Source organism: Anser anser (genome assembly GCF_964211835.1).
Source record: "Anser anser genome assembly, chromosome: 3".
Classification (NCBI taxonomy): domain Eukaryota; kingdom Metazoa; phylum Chordata; class Aves; order Anseriformes; family Anatidae; genus Anser; species Anser anser.
In genome coordinates this window covers 107,763,688-107,787,833 of record NC_139722.1, presented here as the reverse complement: position 1 = coordinate 107,787,833, position 24,146 = coordinate 107,763,688, and the positions used below count along the sequence as shown (strand labels likewise).

Below are 24,146 nucleotides of genomic sequence, written 5' to 3'. Positions count from 1 at the left end.
ACTGTGGTGGTTTAACACTGATAGATAGCTAAGTACCATGGTCACTCTGCCCCCGCTCCAACACAGGGTCCCTCCCACGGGATGCCATCTTTCCTAAACTGATCGTGCGTGGGCTACCCACAGGCAGCAGCTCTCCAAGAACTGCTCCCACACGGCTCCGTACCATGGGGTCCATCCCCCAGGAGCAAGCTGCTCCAGTACAGGTCCCCCACGGGCGGCAGCTCCCCCCAGACCCCCTGCTCCTGCGTGGGCTCCTCTCCATGGGCTGCAGCTCCGGCCCGGGGCCTGCTCCTGCGGGGGCTCTCCATGGGCCGCAGCCTCCTCCAGGCCACATCCACCTGCTCCACCGGGGGCTCCTCCACGGGCTGCAGCGTGGAGATCTGCTCCGTGTGAGACCCATGGGCTGCAGGGGGACAGCCTGCTCCACCAGGGGCCTCTCCACAGGCCGCAGGGGAACTTGTGCTGCGTGCCTGGAGCACCTCCTGCCCTCCTGCTGCACTGACCTTGGGGGCTGCAGGGCTGATTCTCACTGCGTTTTCTCATTCCTGTCTTTCAGCTGTTGTGCAGTGTATTTTCTCTGTTGGTTCAACAACCAACAGAAGATGAGCCTCACAAGACACACTGCAAGTGCGGCAGTGACCCGAACCGAGCTGGATTTGGCATCCAGTGACTCCACGCAACACATCAGCTCTCCTGTCCTGAACAACATCCCATATCACATAGAATCTAAGTCATGGACTAAAAGAACTCAGGGGACATTTTATCGATGTTTAGACAGGAGTGGTCCATAGTCTAAGGGAATGATACCTGTGTATTAATTGAAGGGTGGTGATGTATTGGAAAGTTTGGGACCTGAGCATGACATAAGTGGTATGGAGTTAGGGGTAGATATTGTGATGTTTTTGGCTGAGATATTTAATTTTCCTCACAGAGGCTTGTATAATGCTGTGTTTGGGATTTTTGATGAAAATAGTGGTGATAACACACCAGTGTTTTTGTTTTGCGGAGCAGTGCTTACACAGAGCCAAGGTCTGTTCAGCTTCCCCTGCTGCCCTGACAGCAAGGAGGCTGGGGGTGCCAAGAAGCTGGGAGGGGTGGTTTGTGGTGAGAGAAGTTCCCTCCCTCCAGAGTCTCTCCTAAATTGGTGCTGCCTAGAATGGCCCCATATATCTTCTACATAGATAGGTACTTGGATTGCAAGACGTGTGAGCCAAACAACATCGTTTTATTCATGTCTTTCCAGAAGACAGTGAACAAAAAGGTCTTTTTTTCTGGATTAATTTTCATGATGCTGACGATTGTTTTAATTGAGTGACAAGGAGAAAGTTAAATTGTCTCTACAGATAAAAACAGTCATGTTGACAACAGAATTATTCAGAATGCACATAAAAAAACTGTTACGAGAAAGATAAACTCAATATGATAGATAGAAAACTCAAAATGTCCTTGAGATTTTCAGCATTTCTGTTAGCAAGTCCTTGACGCTTGATGGAGAACTGCTTAGGTGTTATTGATAACTGCCTTCCCTACCTCCCCCTTTTTTTTTTTCAGGTTGCGTGAAACAGTTTTTCTCTACATTGAATCCCTCATGCTAGTGATGGTTTCCTTCCCCGCCTGCACCACCCATATTTCTGTCATTTTTTTCCTCACGTATTACACTATTCCATTCTGTACCTCCTGACCTACAAATTATGTCCTGTTGCTGTTATACTCTGCCAAGGGCAAGGGCATATTATCACTTGCATAGTGCCAAGGTATTTATTTATAGCCTTACTACTCTCTACTACTTCTGGATAGGTCTTTTTTTAAAATTATTTATTTATTTGTTTTTTAACTGATCTGTTGTGGGACTTGTTTTAGCACCTAAATTTTCCGTATGTCTTTGGTACGTTAGTGTGGACTACTCAGTTACTTTGAAAATAATGGAATGAAACTATTCAAAGAGTTACCCTGAAATTTTTCAGTCTCCAAATAGAAGAGAGCAGAACTTAAATATCTCCATGGAACACAAGAAGGTTCCACAGTCAAAAACATTAAACATATATATACAGATACATATATGTTTGTTTGTTTACCAAGTCTAGGAAAGACATTATTTGGGCAATTGTAATTAAAATGGAGGATGTAGAATGTGAAACTCCTGGGGACTTGAAAGTGAAGAAAAGCATGAATTTCCAAATTCCATGCAAAATTGTCAACTAATTTTTTTAAATGGTTTACTCTGTAATCCTATGTGTCTATAGTTTATATGTCAGAAATATACATGCGGACTTTTTATACCTGTAGAAACAAAATTTGAAAGCAATGCTAAACATTTTCTATGTAACTTGGAAAATAATTATATCCTAAGTGAACCTACATCAGTTTTTATACAGTCAACTCTACTAAAATAAGGATAATGCATGTCACCTTAGAAGTGATTTCTGATAGCTATGTCACTGTAAGTAATGCTTTAACCTGAGAATAGGTTAAGATAGCATCTGAAGAAACCTGTCTTGATTTTGTAGGTCTGGTGATCTTATTTGTAGCCATGTCAGTTTTCAGTAATCTGCAAACCAAAGGCTAAATTTACTTTCATTAGCTTCAACTCTTTTGGCAACATATGTTCTGATTCTCTCCTACATATTTGGAAAGATAGTGTCCCTGGTACTACATTCATGGTCATTTCCTTGTTATTTTTCATCTATAGTGTGCTGTGAGTTTTTTTTTTTTTCTTCATAATCTCTTTCCACTGCATTTTAAATTCTTTCATATATACCCATGGGTATAGGCTGTTAAATTTTATTGGTACAGAGAAAAGACCCTATTCTTGGCAATCAGGGCAAGGCTTGGCTTGCAAAGTAGTGCTGAGTTACTACCATGCTTGTTGCAGTTTGTTTTGTCCCACTTGAGAAAATGTTTGGAGGTAATTTAAAAGTCTATTTAAGGAAGCCTCAAACCTTGAGCCACTCTTTTTATTCCTGTGCTTCGATAAAGGGAATCAGCCACAATCACCGTGCCAATTTAAGACTAGCCTTTCATGGTGGGGTAAATAGGAGACTTGAAAAAAACACATACATAAAATGTTTGATTTGCTAAGTTGCTGAGGCTGAGACATCATAAAGGAAATCTAACTATCTATCTATCTATCCATCTATCTATTTCTGTTATGGACTACTTCTTCTTCTGTTCTGTTGTCATCCAGCACTGGCTGGAAACTAGTGACAATCACATCCTCTGGTACAGCCTTGAAGGAAGGAAACTACATTAACACTAGACTATCAAATTATGACCTTCCTGATAAAATGGTCATATTTCCAAGTGTCCAGTATGTGTTTTGAGTATCAGAATAAGTACAGACTAGTTACAAAACAAAACAAAAAAAAAACAACAAACAAACCAACAAACACCAACACAAGCTAAAAGTCAAACCTCTGGTAAAGTAAACCAGATGAAATTGTCCTTACAAGTTGTTATATCATTCGTGCTATGCTCATAGTTAGAACTAACTAGAATGGGGATTTTCCTGACAGTAAAATAAATAAATAAAAGTTAATAAAAAATACACATATTGGAAAACTTTCTTCATTAAGAGCGAAGAAAAAAAATTCCAAATGCATGTGAATGGCAGGGAGAACATGAAGATGAAAACATTCAGCAGGCTGCTGAGGAGAGAGAGAGCAGGGCTTACTAGAAAAGCAAAATGAGAACCAGTAAACAAACGAACAAAAAAAACACAACAGTGTTATTTGACTTCTGAGAAATTTGGAATGAAACCAAAGACAGCACTGAAAAGCCCAGGGCTATCTTATTGCCTCTCAAGTCAAGCTCTTCAATGGTATTGATATGTTTCCATGGAAAATGCAGTTACACTGAAAGAGTGTTTTGTAAGATGAGCGTTATTTTATCAGTGTACCATTTCTATGTTTTCTCCCCCTAAAAGACCCACAACTATTGAAAGCATGGAAATGAATATTGCTCAAAAAACATTTACCTGTTCAGTATTTTGTTCTGTCATTGAAAACCTTATTTAATGAACCCTGTATTGGATGCAGAATGAATAACTAGTGAGGTTTTTCTCTTTCTTACAAAAACTTCCTTTGTATTAAAGGAAAACTTAAGAAGACAGGATGTTACTTCAGAGGCAGAAGACCTGCTAGAACTCTGTGAGGTTATGGGGACTTTGTCTGCACCAAGCCACGTTCTCCTGTAATGGAGGAATGCAAAGGCTGTTCTCTCTAACAGACTGACATTATGAGGTGCCCTGGGAAACATCAACATTTTCAGGTTCTTTGACTATAAAATGCTTAGTTTCCCTTTCATCGGTGTCTTCAAACTTTTTTTTTGTCTCCTGAATTTCACAGTATTTTATAATTTATGGGTAAAATATGTGAACAAGACAAACAAGACCCACAAAGGGTCTTCTAAAATGCATTTCTTTAAGATTGTTATTTTAAATACCACAGGGCTAGAATCGATTGAAAATAGTCTTGACTTCCTCAATGCACAAGCCAATGGAAATCTATAATAACCCCTGAGAGAGAAAATCAAAGCTTGTGGGTTTAGTGACCTTGAGATTTACAAGCTCCAAATCTGAGTATACATTGTGTCAAAGCAGTTTTGTACCAAACAAAGGATGCTTTATGAAATAATTTCCATTGGACAATTTCTGCAGTAACTGTACTGGCTAATCCTCACTATAGTGCAAAAAGGAAGGGAATGCTTTCCTGCCTGTAAGTTAATGTCAAACAGTAAAAAGCATCTGTAGGATTATAATGATGCATGAATAAATGATAATTTTGTGGTGTTATGGACAACGCAGAAAAAATACAAAAAAAAAAAAACAGTAGTAGTTGGTGGGTACTTGTCCTGGTATTTGGCTAAGACAGAGTTAATTTTCTTCCTAATAGCTGGTATGGTGTTGTATTTTGGGTTTGAGATGAGAATAATGCTGATAAAACACTGATTTTTTATCACAGGACACTACTCTTAATTTCAGCAGGAGAAGGAACGACAGAGATTAAGATAATTCAGATTCCTATCCAGGGAAAGGACAACGTACACAATTAGAGGGACTTCCTTGAAACAGTTTTAAACCAAATTCTTTTATCAATTCATTTTTAACTTCAGTTGAAGAATCAAATTGATTGAAATTAGAAGATTAGAATAAGCATGATTACATTAGAATGGGAAATTCAGAACTGATAAAAGAAAATGCTTTTCCATGCAGCTTTTGATTAAACTGTAGAACTTTCAGACACAGGAAGGCATTGAGGTCAAGAACATGACACTTATGAGATGATGAAATAGGTATTTGTATTGGATATCCATAACTGCTCTAATTAATGACAAGTACTTCTGGATGGATTTCAAACATTGAGCTTCACGGTTTAAACAAATATTTATTGGAGATAGGTCTGGGATCACATTATTCCACATCTTCTCCTTGTTCTGGAAGAAGAGAGTCATTGAATTAACATGGTGCTATTGCAGTGAAGAAGGCCAAACGCACAGCAGGTAGCATGTAGTCAGCAGGCTGAAGGGAAGACATGACTCCCTCCATGCTGTGATGATATGTCCAGTTCTGGGCTCCACAGAATGAAACACGTTGACGTAGTACCACAAGTCCAATGGAGGTCACCAAGATGATCAGGTGGCTGAAACAAGCTGTGCAAAGAGAGGTTCATAGAGCTGCTTTGTTCAGCTTGGTGATGGCAAATGGGATGTTTTACTGCTGTTTACCTAAAATTCAAAGGAATAGAGAAGATGGTGCTGGACACTTCCCAGACATATGCCATGATAAAACTGGAGGCAGTAGACACAAGCTGGAACATTGGAAATTCTGATGAGTTAAGTGTTATTGGTTATTTATCTATTGTTTCTAACCCTGAGTGTGGTCCAATGCCACCTGAGATGCAAGGGTGGATTAGCTTGCTCGGCAAGATTTCATTCTTAGAAGTACTAAGAATATGATGGGACATACCTGTGAGCAACTTGGTGTAAGCTGAAACTGTGAGTAGAAGGTTGGACCAGGTGGCTTCCACAGACCACTTTTAACCTAAATTGTTCTATGACAGCTGGCCAGAGCTTGTTGACTGATCTGCTAGAACAGATCCATGATGCAGATCTAAACATTTTTAAAATGGTGCTGACAAGAATGCAGAAAATGACTCCATCAAAAGTTTATCCTATGAGATTTGCATGTATGGGTTGGGTAGCACAAAAAATTGATCTTTGGAAAGTAGGCATTCACTATGGGTGCAGCAGTCTATAATTTTCTGAACACCTTGATGTTTAGGAACGAAAAAGTTAGAAGAAAATTTATAACGTGGAATTTCCCCTTGCATCTTGCATCATCATGACATCTGGTGTTATTCTTTCTGGTGCTTGGTACTGTTTTAGGCTGCTTGGAGCTCTTTGTGATTCTGCTGTAATTTTCTCCAAAATGCTTTGTGTAGACCTCAGTACCTGTTAGACTGCAAAAGTGGGAGAAACCTACTAAGAACTGACAGCAGTTGTATAGTAAACTAGTGGAAGTTGCCTAAAATTAGTAAGTGGATATTTACTGAATGAGAAAATGTGTACCAACATCAGAATGTTTTCTGGAATTTTGATTGCTTATATTGCAAAGTAAAATATTTGTTTATCTTTCAAAAACTGTCTTCCATAAAAAAAGGTTCATTTTAAAATATGCAGTGATTCTTTAAGTTGTATATAAAGTGAAAAGGTTCTTTTATTATACAATGAACCTAACAGATGTATTGCATTCTGGGTTTTGTTTGATTGGTTGCTTTTTCCCCATTTGCACTGTGATTTTAAAGCAGCCTTTCCAGCTTTTCTGTTTGCTTCTCCCGGAGGACAAGATCAACTTTCCAATTTTGAGTTCCACAGTGCCTAAAGTCTTCTTGAGCTTAAAGAAAACAATTTATTGTCTACTGAATTAATGTCAGGACATTCTTCTATAAAATTCTCTCAAAAGGGAGTCTTTGCTTGAAAATTCTGTTTGCTGTACTAGTGATTAATCCTGGGCCATACAGTAGAGACTCTTTGACTGCCTTGTCTCAGAACCCAAGATCATGCTGATCTCTTGGCTGGAACTCTGCCCCTAAAGATTTGGCTTTTATGTCAAAATTTGCTGCAATCTTTTTTTTTCATGTCGTTTGCACCCTGTGATTAAAACCGAAAGAAACCAACACCTTTCATGTTTTACTTTTACTTGTAGTACTTTCCTAATGGTTTATAATCCATAGGTAAATGAGAATCATAAAAAAAAAAAAGGACTTTGAAAAACATTTTATTGTCAGAAATTGAACTAGTTTTGACTGTTAACATCGCAGTTAGTATCTATTGCTTACAGATAATTGGGCAAAATATCAAATGTTTGCAATGGTCCTACAAATTTCCAGGGGATTTAACATCTGGCAGGCATTTTAGGAGCTCTGATTTTCAAATGGTTGTTTGCTTTATTTTTGTTGTTGTGTGTTCATTGACCACTCAGGACAAAGGAGTGAGTCCTGGCTGCTGCATTATTTGCAATATGAATGCCTCTACAACTCCTAAGAGGCTTGTACGTGACTCATATGACTTGACTCTTTTTTAGGATAAAGTTTCCTAAAGTGCTTCAAGGATTATCTAGAGAGTTTAGATGATGTCAGTGTTGCTCTTGTGCATCATATTGTAGTTTTTCAAATAATATCTTAAAAAAAAAATCCTTCTTTGTTAGAACTCATGTTCATGCACTACCCAGTTGCAAGCTATCTATATTAAGCACTGCTGAAACACATCTTCTATAATTCCAAAATTGTGTGCATATTATATTGTATTATATTCAGCTTTATAACGCCTTCACCTAATTTTTAAATGTAATCTTTCAATAATTCTGTCACTCAGTTGTCTAACAAGTTGTTCACAGCATAATGAAGTTTATTCTTAGACAGTGAAAGACAGAACAGCCACCTCCACTGGGAGTATGCCTGCTTTTTTTTTGAGAATAATTTTTGTTAGGAAAGAATGTACCTGAAGGTTGATGCCTTGGGAAGCTTATTCTGAAAGTGGTATTTTGGAAACACAGCAGAGGGATATATGAGAGAGAGTTATGGTTAATGGAGTACTGTGGTAAGGAGGATGAGAAACATTCAGGGCACTGTTGAGCCAGCTAGCAGGGAGGAAAGAGTTGTTTTAGCAGCACTGGAAAGATGAAGCTAGAGCATTAATGAACTTATGGCTTTGACGCAGAAGAAAAAGAGAAAATAGATGATCCCTGCCTTGGAGATGAGAACAGTAACAGGGATAAGAGGCTGAAGGAAGATGAGTTAAACTGAGAGCGACTTTAAGAATCATTCCCAGGGACGGGGGAGCTGAACCCATGCAAGAAGATGAGGTTGAATATCTTACATACTTACAGTCTTACAGTACAGTAAGAATGCCTTAAACAAAGCTTTAAGCCCTGCTTCACATCAAGGCAAAGAAAGGATGAAATGTTAGGAAAGATATAAAGAAATGCCACATCGATAGCAAAGGAAACCACTGTTGAAACTAGGATAGTAGAACAGTCAGTCAAAAGCACATGCAGAAATGGACTAAAATTAAATAGTCTAAGAAAAGAAATTTGATTCTTCCTTATACTGCTGACACATTGCCTTTGCACTCATTTCATAATTAATATCACAGTAGCAAATGTATGGGAGAGGACATGCAAAAAATTCTAGGCTATTCACTCTTACATGTAAAACAACTTTTAGACTCTGTAGCCCTTAAGGTAATGTGAATTCAAATGGTTGAATTGAAGCAACTCTACAGCAGCACCAAATTGAAGGTTAGCAGTCAGGAAAATCTGAAGACTTTTCTATGGAATTCATTCAATTTTGACCTAAACTGACTGGAAAACTCAGTTCAGGTGAGTACAGAAATGTGAAATACTTGAAGCAGTGTGCAAGTTGTGAACACTGATTATTTTCCCCAAAGCCTGTTTGCATTTCTAGCACATTTTTGTCTGCTTGTTCTACTTCCATTTGATAGGAATATCAAATGAGGCATTACTGTAGTTGCAACTGTATGAAATGCACTGTGTTCATTTGTCATGCTGCATTAAACTGTAAAGGCATTAATGACCAATACAGGGAATGGTGTCATTAAACAGAGGCTTAAATAGACAGAGCTCAGATCATTAATGAAGCCAGTAGATAGGAGATATAAACTTAGGGGACAAATTACCACTGTGCCCAATTTATTACTGTATAAAAGTCCACGAGATGTGGGAATAGTGTCGAAAATCAGTAGGGATGTATTTCCTGTCTTGTTTGAAATTAGGTGGTATTTGTTAAACAGAATAACTCCATTACAGGTTTTAGGTGTTCCCTTCCATTATCAGTTCCATGGGAACTGGGCCATATAAAGCCTTACCCCCTAAAATGTAGTGCTGTTTTTTCAGGCTGTATGACCTCAAGATACCTGTTTATGTAGCTATGTTGATGCTACAGTATAGATATACTGTCTCAGTGGTTAACTGGATAGCTCTATACAACCAGTTTATAGTCTCTTTTACAACGTACCTGTTTATACTCTGTATAATCTGTTGCTTAGCTTATCACTGATGCACAGTCCTTAAGTAAAATGAGCTGTGTAGTTTTATGTGAAGAGATGGATTATGTTTTTCAAAAGCACTTCAGTTCTGTTTCCAAAGAAGGTGCTGGCAGCACTAGGTATTGCACAACTGCATCTTATGTGGCATCTTTGTGCCAAACAGATATTACGGAGTGAATGGTGGTGACCCAAGGTACGTTTTAAGACTCTTATTTCTATCTCAGAATATGTTTCACTTTGCTTATGTTGCTTGGGTCAAAGGTCTGGGCAAGTAAATACATCTCAACCTCAGACAAGAATGAGACACAGCAGCTGGGCTCAGGAGAAGTGGAATAGGGAAGAACCAATTCCCTGATGTAAATAATAAGGAAATAAGGATCTTTAGTCAAAGGTAAGGGCTAGCTCTGTCAGCAGAAGGGGACTGTGAGGCATTAGTAAATTCTGCTCCAGGGGACCAGGCTTTTTAGAAATGTTTAGCTGGTGCATGAATGCATATATGCACCATCCAGTGCTGAATGCTGAAGAGGACCAGTTTTAGAGATGTGAGCTAGATACCTATTTATCTGTGTAGCTCTGTTGCATCCTGCTATTTCAGTCTCACTTCTGGTACCTGCATAATGCTTTATTGTGGCCAGTATCAAATGCACTTTGGCAAGGGAGCAGAGGACATTTGCCAACTGGGCTTGTGATAACACCAAAATTAAGAGACGGGAAAGAGATTAGCATGCAGCCAGCACACTCTAATGGTACAGAGCACCCGGCTGCCATACTGTTACCTGGGGAGCAGCAAAGTTTTGAAATCTTTTGGGTCTGGAGATCCAGTGGCTAGTGTGGGCAATTTAACCACATAACACTCCAGAGCTGGTCATAGCAAAGTCTGTGAACATCCTGGCATTGAAGCTAATGTACCTTGAGTGCCTACTTCTCTTAAGTTCTCCGGAAAGTGCCTGGATGGGTATACACAGAGAGGTTGTGGAGGGTAAGGTGGAATCTTTCTTTTTGCTTTCTAAATCATTTTTGTTTGTGGATAAGCGTTCACCAGCCCTGTAATGATCCTTCCAGAGGGCAGGTGAAGTAAAATTAACAGTACTTTTCCTTCACAAAGCCTGCTACTTCAATATGTCTTCATCTGCTATTTGTTGGCATGGAAACACGATGCTGAGGCAGAGGCCAGTGTTTCCAGCAAGACCCCCACCCCTTCTCCCTGTCTCCAGCTGATCTGTTGTCTGCAGCTGAATCCTAATTGGAAACCGAGCACAAATTGGGGCTGTGTTCAGGGATGAAAAGAAGAGAGACTTTGAACTTTGTAATAATGAATACAGCGGGTTGCAAGGAAAGACCGGGGGCTAGTGGAGGAAGCAGCAATCTGAAAAGTGGAATACTATCTGATTTTCTCAGTTAAAATTACTCAGCTTCATCAGCAGCAGATTCTGCCTGGTTTCCATACTATTATGGCAGTGGTGCAAATTGAGCAACGCTTGCTTTCAGTCTGCTCACATGATTGTGCTTATATTATGATCAGACTAAGAATTAACCTCTGCCTCTTTGTTCCCAGCATACACTGGTGCGTTTATACTTTTTTGTGACATATGAGTCAGAAGTTTTTAGGAATGATGTTGATATGATCTTATTGTATTTATTAACTCAATTTATTTTCCTAAATATCTTTATCACATCAACTTGTAGAAATTTTTGTCAATGCTAGTTTCTGCTCTAAGTGATTAAGCAAAGCTACTACTAAAACTACCTCCATACTCATGAATAAGATAAACCTGTTTCTAGGTACTTTACTGCCTCATAAGCCCAGAATAATAAATGAGATAAAAATGGTTAAGTACATATTAAAGATTTCTCTTCCCCATAATATTTCAACTTTGTTGCTCTTTGACCTGCTGCATTATCATTATTTTCCTGTGAAATAGTAGAGAAGAAAGGGTGAATAAAATCACTTTGTTCTGCTTCTCTGGTGCCTTTTTCAATGATGTAATTAGCACGAGATCTTTAGCACCCTTACCTGAAATGGTTGACCAAATAGTATCAGCACATCCTTGTGTAAATACTTCATCACAGGGTTTCATTTAATGGGAAAACTCAAACGGCATATCACACGTCTCCTGCACGTTTGACACAAATCCACAAAACCGATAGTCATAGCTTCAAAGTATCCCACAGTGGCACAAATAGCCTCTCATTCTGGTGGAATATTGTTTTAACATGACAAACTGTATTTGAGAAATAATATGATTACCCATGGATAATGCTCTTGGCCTCATTGTGGTGATTAAATAGATGCTCAGTTTGCAGCGACTTCTGCAGCCCTCTGTTAAGCGTGACCTTTTCTCCTGGTTGCAATGCACCATGGCACATTAGCATGTGTTCTGCTCATTACAGCAAGAGGTGATTGCTGCCCTGAAAAATGTCAGATATTCCACTTAGTACATGATCCGCTTTTCTCTTCCCTTGGCCTTAACCTACTGTCACTGAATATCCTGAACAAATGCTGAAGACAGTTGGCAATATCATAGAAAAATTGATCTCAGCATCTGGCACAATGTGTTTAGCACAAGATAGCACTTTAAGAGCGAGTGTTGTGCCTCTCTTAGTCTATTTTTCTCCCTTTTTCTTACGTAAATATTTCTGTGTTTAATTCTTAATTTTCCATATAGTTCAAGGAGCATAATGCTAAGGTGCCATAACTAAGGTTCAGAATGAGTTTGGCATATAAAGCAGTAATAAAAGGACTATATGTATGCAGAAAAAGTGAAGTCTAAAAAGACAAGTCTTGCTTTACAGCTTAAAGCCCATTTCTTGAGTGTTCTAGCAAGACTTTTTTTTCTCTTTGGTGGTATGTGGCTTTGTCATGACAGAGAAATGGTATGACCACACCACAAGTAACACTGGAGATTGAAATCTGATCTTGTTACCCTGAAATTAAATATGGGTTAACTTCATTAGTCGCAGTGGAGATATTTGAAGCCAACACTGTTACAAATTTTATTTCATCAGAATCTCATTATAGAGAGATGCAGTACTCTGCAAATTAAAAAGACAATATTGTTGGCGTGGCTGGGACAATAGGAGATAGGACAGTGCTACCTACCTCAGCCCTTTCTGCTCATGGTGAGGCTCTTCACACTACCATATCCCATGCTTACAGGACTATTTTCCAGCGACATATACATAGCCTTACTAAAGGGTAATTGCCATTGCTACTGCACACTGCAAGAAGTGTTGGATCAGATGCTGTGTTCTGCATCTCCTTAAATGAGAAACTGGAAATGAATGCACTACTCTAGATCTGATGGAAGAGCTGGTATAGGATAACAAAGGATACGTCTCTTAAGAAGTGAAGAGTGTGTAAAAGGGTCCAGTGATTTTATGAGAACCAAGCAGGTTTCTCAAATGAATACTGTTTTACCTCCAGTCCTACCACAAAAGCTCTTCTAAGAATGCTACTGAAGTGTGGCCAATATATTAGTGAGGCATTAGTTTATCTCCCATGGAAATGCTGGCTGGCTGAGCTAATACAGCAACTGGCAAGCTTATCCTTGAAATCCTAATGCTTTCAGACTTTGTGCAACCTTTTTCTGGGGAATTGAAGGTGCCATGCAGTTGGCGTGTATATGAGAGACTCTTGCTTCTCTGCAGCACTCGCTGCTGTTCTGTACAAGTTAAGCATCCTTTGCAGAACCAACATAAAAGAGGGATCTTGTAACTCTGTTTTTATTTTCTTTTCACATGAGGTAAAACATTGAATTCACTGTCTATGGATTTGGGGTCTGATTCTGATTTTGCACCAGGATTAAATTAATCAAAATTGAGTTTAAATTTAATTAAATTAATTAAAATGAATTGAAATTAATTTTGCTGATTTAAATTAGCTTCTAGTAATGTAATAAATACGTAATTAGGTAAGGGATGGAATTCTATGTTAGAGCATGGATTTTAGTCTGATCTTACTTAACAGCAAAGCTCCTTCTTTCTGTCTATGTAAATAATTCTGCTGATTTCAGTGTAAGATCAGAAATAGTTGGTAATTTGACCTTTTGAATCTGTTCTAATTGGCTTCCTGCTGCTAAGCAAACTATCCTCTCAGTGTATTCTTTCATTTGGAGAGGCTTATGTCACTTCACTGAAAATAGAGGTCATATCCTCAGTTTGTGTATATTATCCCGTTCCCTTCGAGTTAATAGTTATGTCTGTTTTTTGACCTGGGAGCATATCCCACGTTGTCTAATAAACATGTTGCATATATGGAAACAGATAAAAGCAACTAAGTGAAAAGAGACGGTTTCAATATGTAATCAAGTAGATATGCTCAGTTTCTGTTAAAATCTCCAGCATGATCTTTAGCACCACATTATTCACTTCAGCGTTTGTTCTCAAGCATCAGGGCTTCTGCTTTAGCGAAGTGTTAATGCTTGATCAAGCCTTGAAGCTTAAAGGTTTTAAACATAACCCTGAAAACATCTTCAGCTAAGAGGTGAATCAGAAACTTTGATACTCCAGTGTATCATCTATGCAGAAGAGAGAATCTTTCAAGATGCACTATGCATGCCAACACTCCTTATAATCCCTGCAAGGTGCAAGAAGTTGGGATTTCTTGATATTAAATTATTTTTTTCTTAAAAAATAGGGTGAATAGAGAGCTTAGAAATAAAAAGTGAATTACTGTATTTTTGATGCAGTGGAGCTCTGAAGAATGAGCTGTTTACTGAAGCAATGGATACTTGAGAACAGTTAAGTTAATATTACCTCCTGTTAATCTTTCAACATTTCAGTTAATCCTTCAACATATTTTGCATATTTAATTGTTTGAAAAACATGCCTTTGCAACAAATGACTGAAAACAAAATAAAAATAAAAGCGCTCTGAGAACTAATCATTTCCCCAGTCCTGCAATAACCCCCCTAGTTATTGTCTGGACAGCTAGTATCATATTTTGTTGCATAATGAAGGTTTTCCCTGTCACTGCTATGAGGTCTCTCCAGAGCCTTCTCTTCTCCAGCCTGAACAACCCCAACTCCCTCAGCTTTTCTTCATAGGAGAGGTGCTCCAGCCCTCTGATCATCCTTGCGGCTCTCCTCTGGACTCACTCCAACAGGTTCATGTTCTTCTTATGTTGGGAGCCCCAGAACTGAACACAGTACTTTAGGTGGGGGTCTAGGTTTGCACGCCGCATCTCTGTCAAGGTTGTTTGCTGTTCCTCCTGAAAGCTATCAGCAATTAATTTTGTTCTTTTCACAGAATCACAGAATGGATGAGGTTGGAAGGGACCTCTGAAGATCATCTAGACCAACCCCCCTGCCAAGGTAAATCACATGACAGGATGGTGATGCTTGCCGTAAATTTTTAACTATGATATTTAGCTTGGGACGTCAGACTGTTCTGATGCCCTAACTAATTTCCAGAAATTTTCCAATCAGAAAATCTGGTATGATGACTAGAAGGCATTGAGAAATCTGACTCCTGACCCAAACTAGTTCATTTCAGCAACCACAACTCTTTCATTTATTTGCATCACATTATTAAATCAGGGCTGTAAAAAGGAATGTTGTTGAAAACTTATAGGGAACTTTTGGACATTAGCCGTTTGCTATGTACCAGACTGGAGTCTGTGAGTTGAATCAAAGTTGTTTTTTTTTGTCCTTGAGGAAGTCACTGAACCTCTCCTTGCTTCAGTTGCAAGGATTAGTTCATTCTTGTTTGAAAAATACTTCGAGATTCTCATCTGGATGGAGTCATAAAAGTGCAAATTATAAACAGTGCACCACAGTATATGGCTCAGCAAACTAAAGAAGCACTGAGAAAAATATACAGCTGAACACTATCCAGGTATTGCTAAATCATCTTTATGTCCCTAGGGATTGTACTGCTGAAGTGTGAAAGTCTTTTTTTTTTTTGAAATACATTGAAAAAAAATGAATAAATTGTTTACTTGCAAGATGAGTGTCACTTCGAAAGTCTTCATACCCACATTTTAAGTATTGCAAGTGAAATGTGGTGCTACATTATTCACGTATGACTTATCACATGTTTTTCCAGAAATACTGCAAAAAAAATAATTGTTTAACATATTGTTTGAAAAGTTTCCACATCCTGGGTTAAAAGTCTGAGAAAGCATCTTACTTGAATAGGAAAGTCTACAAATACAATTATATATCATTCCTTCTCATTCCTTTTGCTATGCTTGTGTGAATGGAACAAATCTGTTGATTCCTGACACATGGTTAGTTTAAAAAATGTGATAGACCAAATGTCAAAATCTTTCTAAATGCCCCCTCCCTCCTTTTCAGATCTTTATATTTCATTACTGTCTTTTACCTAGCCCTCGTTTTTCCTGATCTGAAAAGAAATATTAAATTCAGAAAACTTCCATACTTTTCAGCAAGATTTAAGCAACTTAAATATATAGTTGGAAAGGTATTGACAGTCTGCAAAGAATAGCATTTAGAGGAATGTTCCTTTTAGCATTAGCAGTATATTTGTGAGCAGATTGTGGTTTACTCAGATAGGGTTTTGAGTTTTTTCAGCAAGTGTTTTTGAATGTTTACACTATTGATTGACAATGAATATTCAACGTTTAAGCTCTGTGCCTACGAGCTCTGTGCCTACAGGCTATCGATCAGAAGCATTTCATAATGGTTTTTCTACTCCTTGATTAGATAAACATGCAGGCACTCTGGCACAAATAATTGTGTGGGTGAAACTGAGGCTTATTTGCCAGGAACACTCTTTCTTGGGTTTTAAAAGTTTGTCCAAAAACTTAGGTCAGAAAAAAAAGGTGAATCAAACATTTTCATATAACCAACCCAAAGGCCTCGAGCAGGGTGCAGAAAATACTTAAAATGTTCAGATTAATAGTTGCAGACATGCTTCTTTTAGTGTTTTCCTAACTGTATTAAAAGCAGAGCAGATGACAGAATATGTAGATCTAAGTAACCACATCTGTAAATAGCAGTAGTATTAAAGATTACCGCCTACTTGGAGAGAAGCATTTCTGTAGCTCCTAATCCTTCAGCCGAATCTGCAGAAACTCTGTTGGGTTTGACCATAACGATGCTAGCAGCGATATGGTTTGCACTGCCTCCTCCATGACAGGGCCCTTGAGTAGCATGTCTAGTGCCTCTAGGCAGCAAGCTAAGACGCATCTGAAAAAGGGATATAGCTTTAGTTTCCAACAAAAGCATTGCAATCAGTGTCTTGCTGAGGACTGGGAAAACTATTAGCTTAGGTCTCCTTAGAGCAAGAAATGCTGCACTGTTCCTTATGGTCTGTGAAAGCCCCTGGTAAAAAGTAAAGAATATGAGAGGTAGTGAAAACACTGTTCAGACTCTGATTTGGCTCCTTTAAACTTTTCAGCTTTATGTCATAAACTCAGTTTGGTTCATGCAGGGGGTCAGGAAGAAGAGCAAGAATTGTGCTATTGAGCCATCTGGGAAATATCAAGCTGTCAGGCTCTGACTGTGGAAACCAGTGGAGCCGCTGAAGTCGGGTAGCATGAGACAGTGTCTCTTCTCTTCTTCATGACATTGACTAAATTTGATTGCAGCTACATGGAGAAGCTGAGGCTCAGGCCTCACTGAGAAAATGAGAAAGGTAGATATCAGTAGAAGACCTCTCACATTCTTTAGCACAACATTGTTAGAGTCAGAAGGAAGGTCAGCTGACTTCACCCTAGCACAGGTTTTATCCACTGTGTCTGGGCATGTTTTCTCTGTACATCTTTACCAGAGCTCATAAAGTGGCTTGTACCAGGAGCAATGCAAACTGAATTATTTATTGCACTTAATGTAAATCTTCTTAAATGTTTGGGAACTGTGAGAGTATTTGTTCATACTTACTTGCCAAAGGCTGAAGTTTGCAAATAATGTGATATTCTTTGAAGTCTTTCTTTTCACAGTGAAGTGAAAACAAGGATCCGTTGAAACCAAATGAGAATTTTGCTCCTGAAATTGGCAGACCTAGGGCACAAAGCATGGATTAGTTTTCCAGATTGTGCTGCTGAAAATTTTCATACTGGTAGATAACTAAATAATGAATGACAAACAATACAGTTTTCTTGCATAAAGTTTTCATACATCCATTTTTTTCTTTTCTGGTGTTCCGAGCAGTCCAGCTGACTACTATGATACCCCTTCTATTGATTTGCTTCCTCTAACATTCAGTAGTGGTCACAATGTCCACAGTGGATTTGTCTGTTGGCAGGGACCATCATTTTGAGGCTATTTGGAATAGGGCTATCAATATTGGCACTGTAAGAAAAAAACAGGTGAATAGGATGCTGTAGCGAGCAGTGAGTAAGCAGGCTGATGTATCTGGACAAACTGAGCTGCCTTGCAGAATAACAAGCAGATGGGTAGAATACCTTTACTACACATGAATCACTGCTACAGTGGTTCCCTTTCATTTATTTGGCTATGTTTTCTCTCAAGCACATCTGTGCTACAGCCATTTTTCACCTCTGTTTATTTGCCAGTATAAGGCATATAATACCATATTTCTCTTGCTCAAACAGAAAATAACACTGAAAACCTTTCTTTCATGTAGCAGAATATACAGTGCTTTGAAGGTCCTTCAGTAAGACAGTTGTAGTGATCTAAGATTTCAAGGCACAACGAGCACTCAAGGACATAGGTTGAAATTCTGGTCTTGGCCTTGAGCTGTGCTTTTACCTGCTCTCGTAGGCTGTTTTTTGTTTCCTTCTAGTTTTGAAGTTGCTGATATAAGATAACCATGCCTTCCACAGTCTCTCTTAGTTCCAAACTTTGCCAGACTTGCCACAGAGAAGGAAGTACAGGCAACACTAAAAAAAAAGAAAAAAGGAAAAAGTGAGATTATAATATTTCCGTGAGGCAGTAGACCATTGCAGAAACCAGAATCATGTTTGCATGCATTTGCCTTGATCACACTTTCATAGAATCATAGAATTTACTTAGTTTGCATCACTCTTGCTGTAGTTCAGCTGTGTATTTCTTCTGTCACAGTGTAGACCATGTAGGTATGCAGTCATGACCAGTTTTGGATTACTGGGAGAGGTTTCTCATAGCCTCTGGACCCTCTCTGCTAGCCACAAAGGGTCACAAATGGAGGCAAATCAGTTCTAAAAAATCTAGGCTAGATCATTAAAATCTGGCAACTACATGCATCACTATACAGTTAATGGGAGGTTTGGAAAAGGCTTTTTCTTGAATCCGAGGGTGATTATTTTTCCTCTGATTTGTAAATAAGCTTGCATATTGCTCTGACTTGCAACACAGCTATTCCTGGTTCTCATTTGTTACATCTCATTATATCTTCCACTTTGTTTTACATCTCTTGTACTTTTTACTTTATCCTGAATGCAATTAAAGTGCTTCTGGCATGCATTTGTGTATCATGATTGATATATTTCAAAGTAGGCTTATTTCTCATCTTCTCATTTTCGCATTGCTTCTTAGAATCTTTCTATTTTATTTTATTATTAATTTTATTTATTTTATTTTATTTTATTTTATTTTATTTTATTTTATTTTATTTTATTTTATTTTATTTTATTTTATTTTATTTTATTTTATTTTATTATTATTTTTTCTTCCTATGGAAAGAGAACGTTAGGCCCAATTCCTAAAGGATGTAACCCAGATACCAAGGGCACACATTTATCTGCTGTTTGTCTACACAAAACTATAATCCTAAATATAAATACTCATCTGTTAGTTATTTTCATGCAAAAAAGACGGTGGATGCGTCCACCATCCACAAAGCTCATTTTTTTTCCCAGTTGCTTTGGGGAAGAGCTCTGTGATGCTCTGTAGACTGGAAAAAGAACAATACATTATTTTTGTCAACGAGAACAATAACAGATGGAAAAACTTAATTCATTTATACTGATTATATTACTGATTTTATATATTGATTATTGTACTGATTTAATATCTTCAATTTGGGATCGTTTTGGCCTGGAAGTCTACATCTTTTTGGGGGGGGTGCTTTGGCAAAAATTCTGTTGTTTTGGGAGGCTAGGATAACCACAACACCAGGACTTGAAAAGGTCAACAATTTCCACAGATTCAATCGTTCTCACTTTTCTTCATCTTTTCCTAGAGAAAATTACGTCTTGAAAATATTCTTGACACATATTTCTGTTGTGCTGAGGTTATGATGTAGAGCACCGATTTCATTAACTTATTATGGCTATACCTGAAAACTAAGCCACAGCTTGAGATGATTATTCTGAAAAACCTCAGGCTCATAATCTAGATTCATACTGATTACAGACCGAAGTTTAAAGACTATTTTGTCTTTGTTGCACTGGAGGCCTAGGAACAAGTTAAATGCCTTCTGAACTCAGTGGTAAAGCTTCTTTAGGCTATACATTCAGTCTCATATCTATATAACTAAGCCTGTGAGAGCCATGATGAAAGGGACAGGTCTGTGTGAGAGAACATGGGAACTGCCAAATTATAAATGAATAAATTACAGCAGTACTTTGTTACAGCCACAACATAAGAGAACAAGACCACCTTGTAAGACAACTGTAATGTTTGATACAGGTAATGAAGCACCAAAGCCACAGCAGGGTTTGATTACTTAAAGGAAATCAATTAAACAATTTGCAAGGACTGCTAATGACAACTTGCTGTGGGAAAGCACTCAAAGCAGAGTCCCAATACCAAATGAACTGCAGTCAGACTGTGTGTAGACAGTTGGTGAGCAAGAAAAATATTTAAATTGTCTCAGTAGATTATTTGCTTAGCTTTTAAACAATGTGAAAATTACAGGATTATAAAAATGTTTTGTGGATTAACTGAGGACATCCTGAAACTCTCTAGTCATGTCTATTTTTGGTTGGAAAAGGTATATCTCTGTTTTGCTGCTAATGATGATTGCTCTTTTCGCATGGAGAATTTCTTAAAAAGCTTTCAACTCTCATGTCAGGGAGCATTGAAATCAACATGGGATTCACAAAGTACCTGTTCTGTTGAAACAAGCTATTACCTTTGCTTCAGTGTCTTATCTTCTAAAAGAGGTGATCTGAAATAAGGTGCATATACCATAGAGATTTTTGGTGGTACATGCATTTTCAAAGTTTTAATTGTTTCTTCATTCTTTATCTTCTTCAATTTCTCCTTTCAAGAGACAGACAGTTTAAGCAGGGTTTGTTTATCTTTCTTGGGTTTAAATGAAAGCTAGAGACTGCATGTTGAAACACATGCTTGTAATAATGAAGTAAAAATATCAAGACATTGGAAAATGCTAAAAGAATACCTTGTGATATTTATTCAATATATCACACATACTTGAATTTGACTTGGTTTTCCAAGGTACCACTGCACCAACACATTCATGTATTGGTGGAAGTGTCACTGCAAGGAGGCACCTTGGCTCTCCATGACATTGAAGGACTGAACATGTCCCTTCCCCAGACATGGCTAGGAATGGCTAGATGTTTCTTTACCAAATCTTGCACACAGAAAACTACTGATTTGCCTCCCTGAGCCTTTCTTCATCCTCTGTGATACTATACGGTTACTTGTCCCACCACCCAGAATGATAAGAGTAGTGATAATGCTTTTTTTCTTCCTGCCTGTGTCAGGCTCCAATCTTGCTGATCCTTCTTTTGCTTTCCTCTGAAGAGCTAGACCTTTGTCTGTATCAGCCAGGAAACGGAGCCCAGATAACTGCCCTCATCCTCTTTTGATTGCTGCAAGCTCTCTTTTGATTTTCTCAGTACCTTCCCCATGCTTTTCCCATCCAGTGACAACGTGGCACTGAAGTTTTTCCCCCCTTCTGTTGCCATGCCACAGTGTTTCAAATCTTACTCTTTTCTTGCAGTCCTGTGTAAGTCCATATTTGCCCACATCTCCAACCTGGTTAATTGTAAAGTAATCCTTGCTCTACTGCACTTTTCCCCACTCATACATAAACATGCTCTGTGCCTTTTTCTACATTGTCTTATGTTTGGATAACATCATTTTAGGTCGTTTGATAAGTCATTGCACTTTTCTCATTGATATTCCTTCTTAACACTTACCTTTTCCACAAAGCCAAGCATATGTGAGCCTGTACAAATAAAACCCTCATTTCTAGTTGAACCTGTGTGTGCTTGCTTGAAGGCAGAAGCTGAATGATCTTTTCAGTTTAGGTCTTCTCTCTTACTCCTACTAACTGCATCCCCTTGAAAAGCAGGCAGTGAGCTCTTTGAGGCAATGCTTGTGACACACATGAAAACTGTAGTGTATCTGGCAAGTAAGATTTTGTGTACCAAGCATAAAACTGTTTATTTGAAAACGAAGTAAATGAAGTGGAGAAGAAAGCAGCTGAGTGTATCGTATAACTGGCACAATAAAGAGGTTCTTTGGGAGTACTGAATCTGTATTGACACCATTTGCGCAATAACCATGTGATTGTTTTCTGTTGAGAAAGACCTTCTTTACCTGGGTAATATTTTGGCATTAGCCATGTGATTTGGTATGCACACTCCCAAACAATCCTATTTTTAATGTGCTGGATTCAACAGGACATTTCTAACTTAGCTCTGTTGTTATTACACTGATTAGACACAGCACTGAGAGGCAGCCTGTTGTGGGATTGAACATGGTTTGGAGGAAATTCAAACAGAGATGCTTGTGGGATGACTTAAAAAAACAAATAAAATATTCTGAAAGAGAAACAACAAAATGCCATATTCCAGCTGTGAACATTTGTGGTATTCATATGATTCAGTAGGGATTAGAGGCTATGTGATATTGGGTTGGAAAGTAGGCAGTGGCATGTTTAACAAATAGCTAGCCCTAAGACTCTCTGCATGCATTAGTGAAAAGTAATGGTATTGGTCTGGCGACATCTGTTGATAGTTTTTCATTTCATTAAGCCTTGATTCCATCCATTCCCATAATAAATGCATGTTAACTTCTGCTTGATTCCATGTGTGCTTGGGTAGGAGAATGCAGGAAACTCTCTTTGACTTATTCCCTTTTCCCCCTTCTGCACCTGGGTTGGTGCAACCCTGGATATATCTACAGACTGGGAGATGAGCAGCTCTGCAGCAAGAGACCTGAGGGTTCTGGTTGACAGCAAGTCACCTGTACTCACCTGTAGTTTCTAGGCCAGCTGATGAGATGTAGGAGAGACTAACTCAAGCTATTTGTGATTCTTCCATCTGTCAGGCATGTTTTCTGACATTTTGTGAGCCATTTGTCTCAGCATAGCCCTGTATGAACTCTCTATGGTTGGTCTTTGCAATAACAATATGTACGCATTTTGCTGTAATAGTTTTTTTTTTTTTTAAATTATTATTTATTTAATTGAGATAATTAATTTCAGATAGTTGCTTTGTGGCAAAGTCCTAGATGGAGTCAAGTGGTCCTTACCTTGACATAGCTTGGTGAAATTAATGTCCTTTTAACTATGGCTGACCTCAGCCAGATATATTAAGATGGTATCTACATAGCTGATTTTCTTACAAAATGTTCTAGCTAAATCAGGTTAGTTGTTTTGCTGTCAAATAGCCATTTTTTTCTTTCTTTTTTTTTTTTTTGGCAATGAAAATATAAACTCAATGTACTTGACAGTAGAAAAACTCCATCAGATGGAGTGAGGGTGGTGAAGGTAGAAGCTCATGTTCTTATGAAGTAACCCATTTGCCCACCAAAAAAAACACTGATTTTTTTTTTCTTTATCCATAGTTGATTCTGGTTTTGTGAATATATATATATATATGTATATATATTTATGATTTCTGTTTCTGTATAGATTTGTTGGGAAATCCTAGCAGGTGTTGTGCAATGGAACAGAGCCTTTCTGGATTATTTGATTCATGATTCTGGAGAATTTACACACCAAGGATTTGTTTACAGACATTTGCATGTCATCTTTACTACCTCCTGAAAAAAAGTCTAAAAAAAATCCTTTCTGTATCTGTAGATGTTGAAATTTCATATACTAAGTTTTATCCTCCTTGAAGAAGAAATTCCTTTTTTTTTCCTTCTGCATTGGTACAACACTTACTAAATTCCCTTTTTTCTTCTGCATTGCTACAACACCTACAACAGTAATCTGCTGATAAGTGTAGGACATCAGCTCTGGTGATGGCATGATCTGCATCAGAGTGAGGGATTGGAGTGTGAGGTTCACGATGCTTGGGTGGGGCCAGGAGAAGCAGTGGGATGTTTAAACGTGGTGTAATGACCATTAACATTTTTGTTGTTCTTGTTGTTTTTGTTTGTTTTCCTCTGGAAAAGAGCTGAAATAAGGAGAGATTAAATGATGTGCACAAGGTCATGTCAGGATCCTGTTACAGAGTCAAGAACTGAGTACAACTCTTCACATCTCATGTATCTGAATGAAAGACTTTTTTTATTTGGTTATGAGATCTTCTTTTGATCATGTATATGATGTCATTTCAGTTATAGCAGAAGGTTATGTGATGGCCACTGAACTGAATGTTTCACTTTTATAGTTCTTGCTCGCTGTTTGTATGGGAATTAACTTTCTTAATTCCTCTTCTCCTTTCCATGTTATTTCCTGTACCTAAATTGTACCCAATTGTGCAATGAAATTACACATTTAGAGAAGCTGAGAAAGGAGGAAAAATTTTGCAA

At 38.2% G+C, this 24,146-nt stretch overlaps 1 protein-coding gene across 1 annotated transcript in view; it reads left to right on the top strand.

Moving 5' to 3' along the window:
* The window catches only part of LOC310896039 (uncharacterized protein), a 680,208-nt gene that overhangs the window by 214,307 nt on the left and 441,755 nt on the right, over window positions 1-24,146 (top strand). Inside the window, exon 13 of the mRNA XM_083827872.1 lies at window positions 14,809-14,873. The gene's annotated coding sequence lies outside the window, so the exon portion shown is untranslated. The remainder of the gene's footprint in view (window positions 1-14,808; window positions 14,874-24,146) is intronic.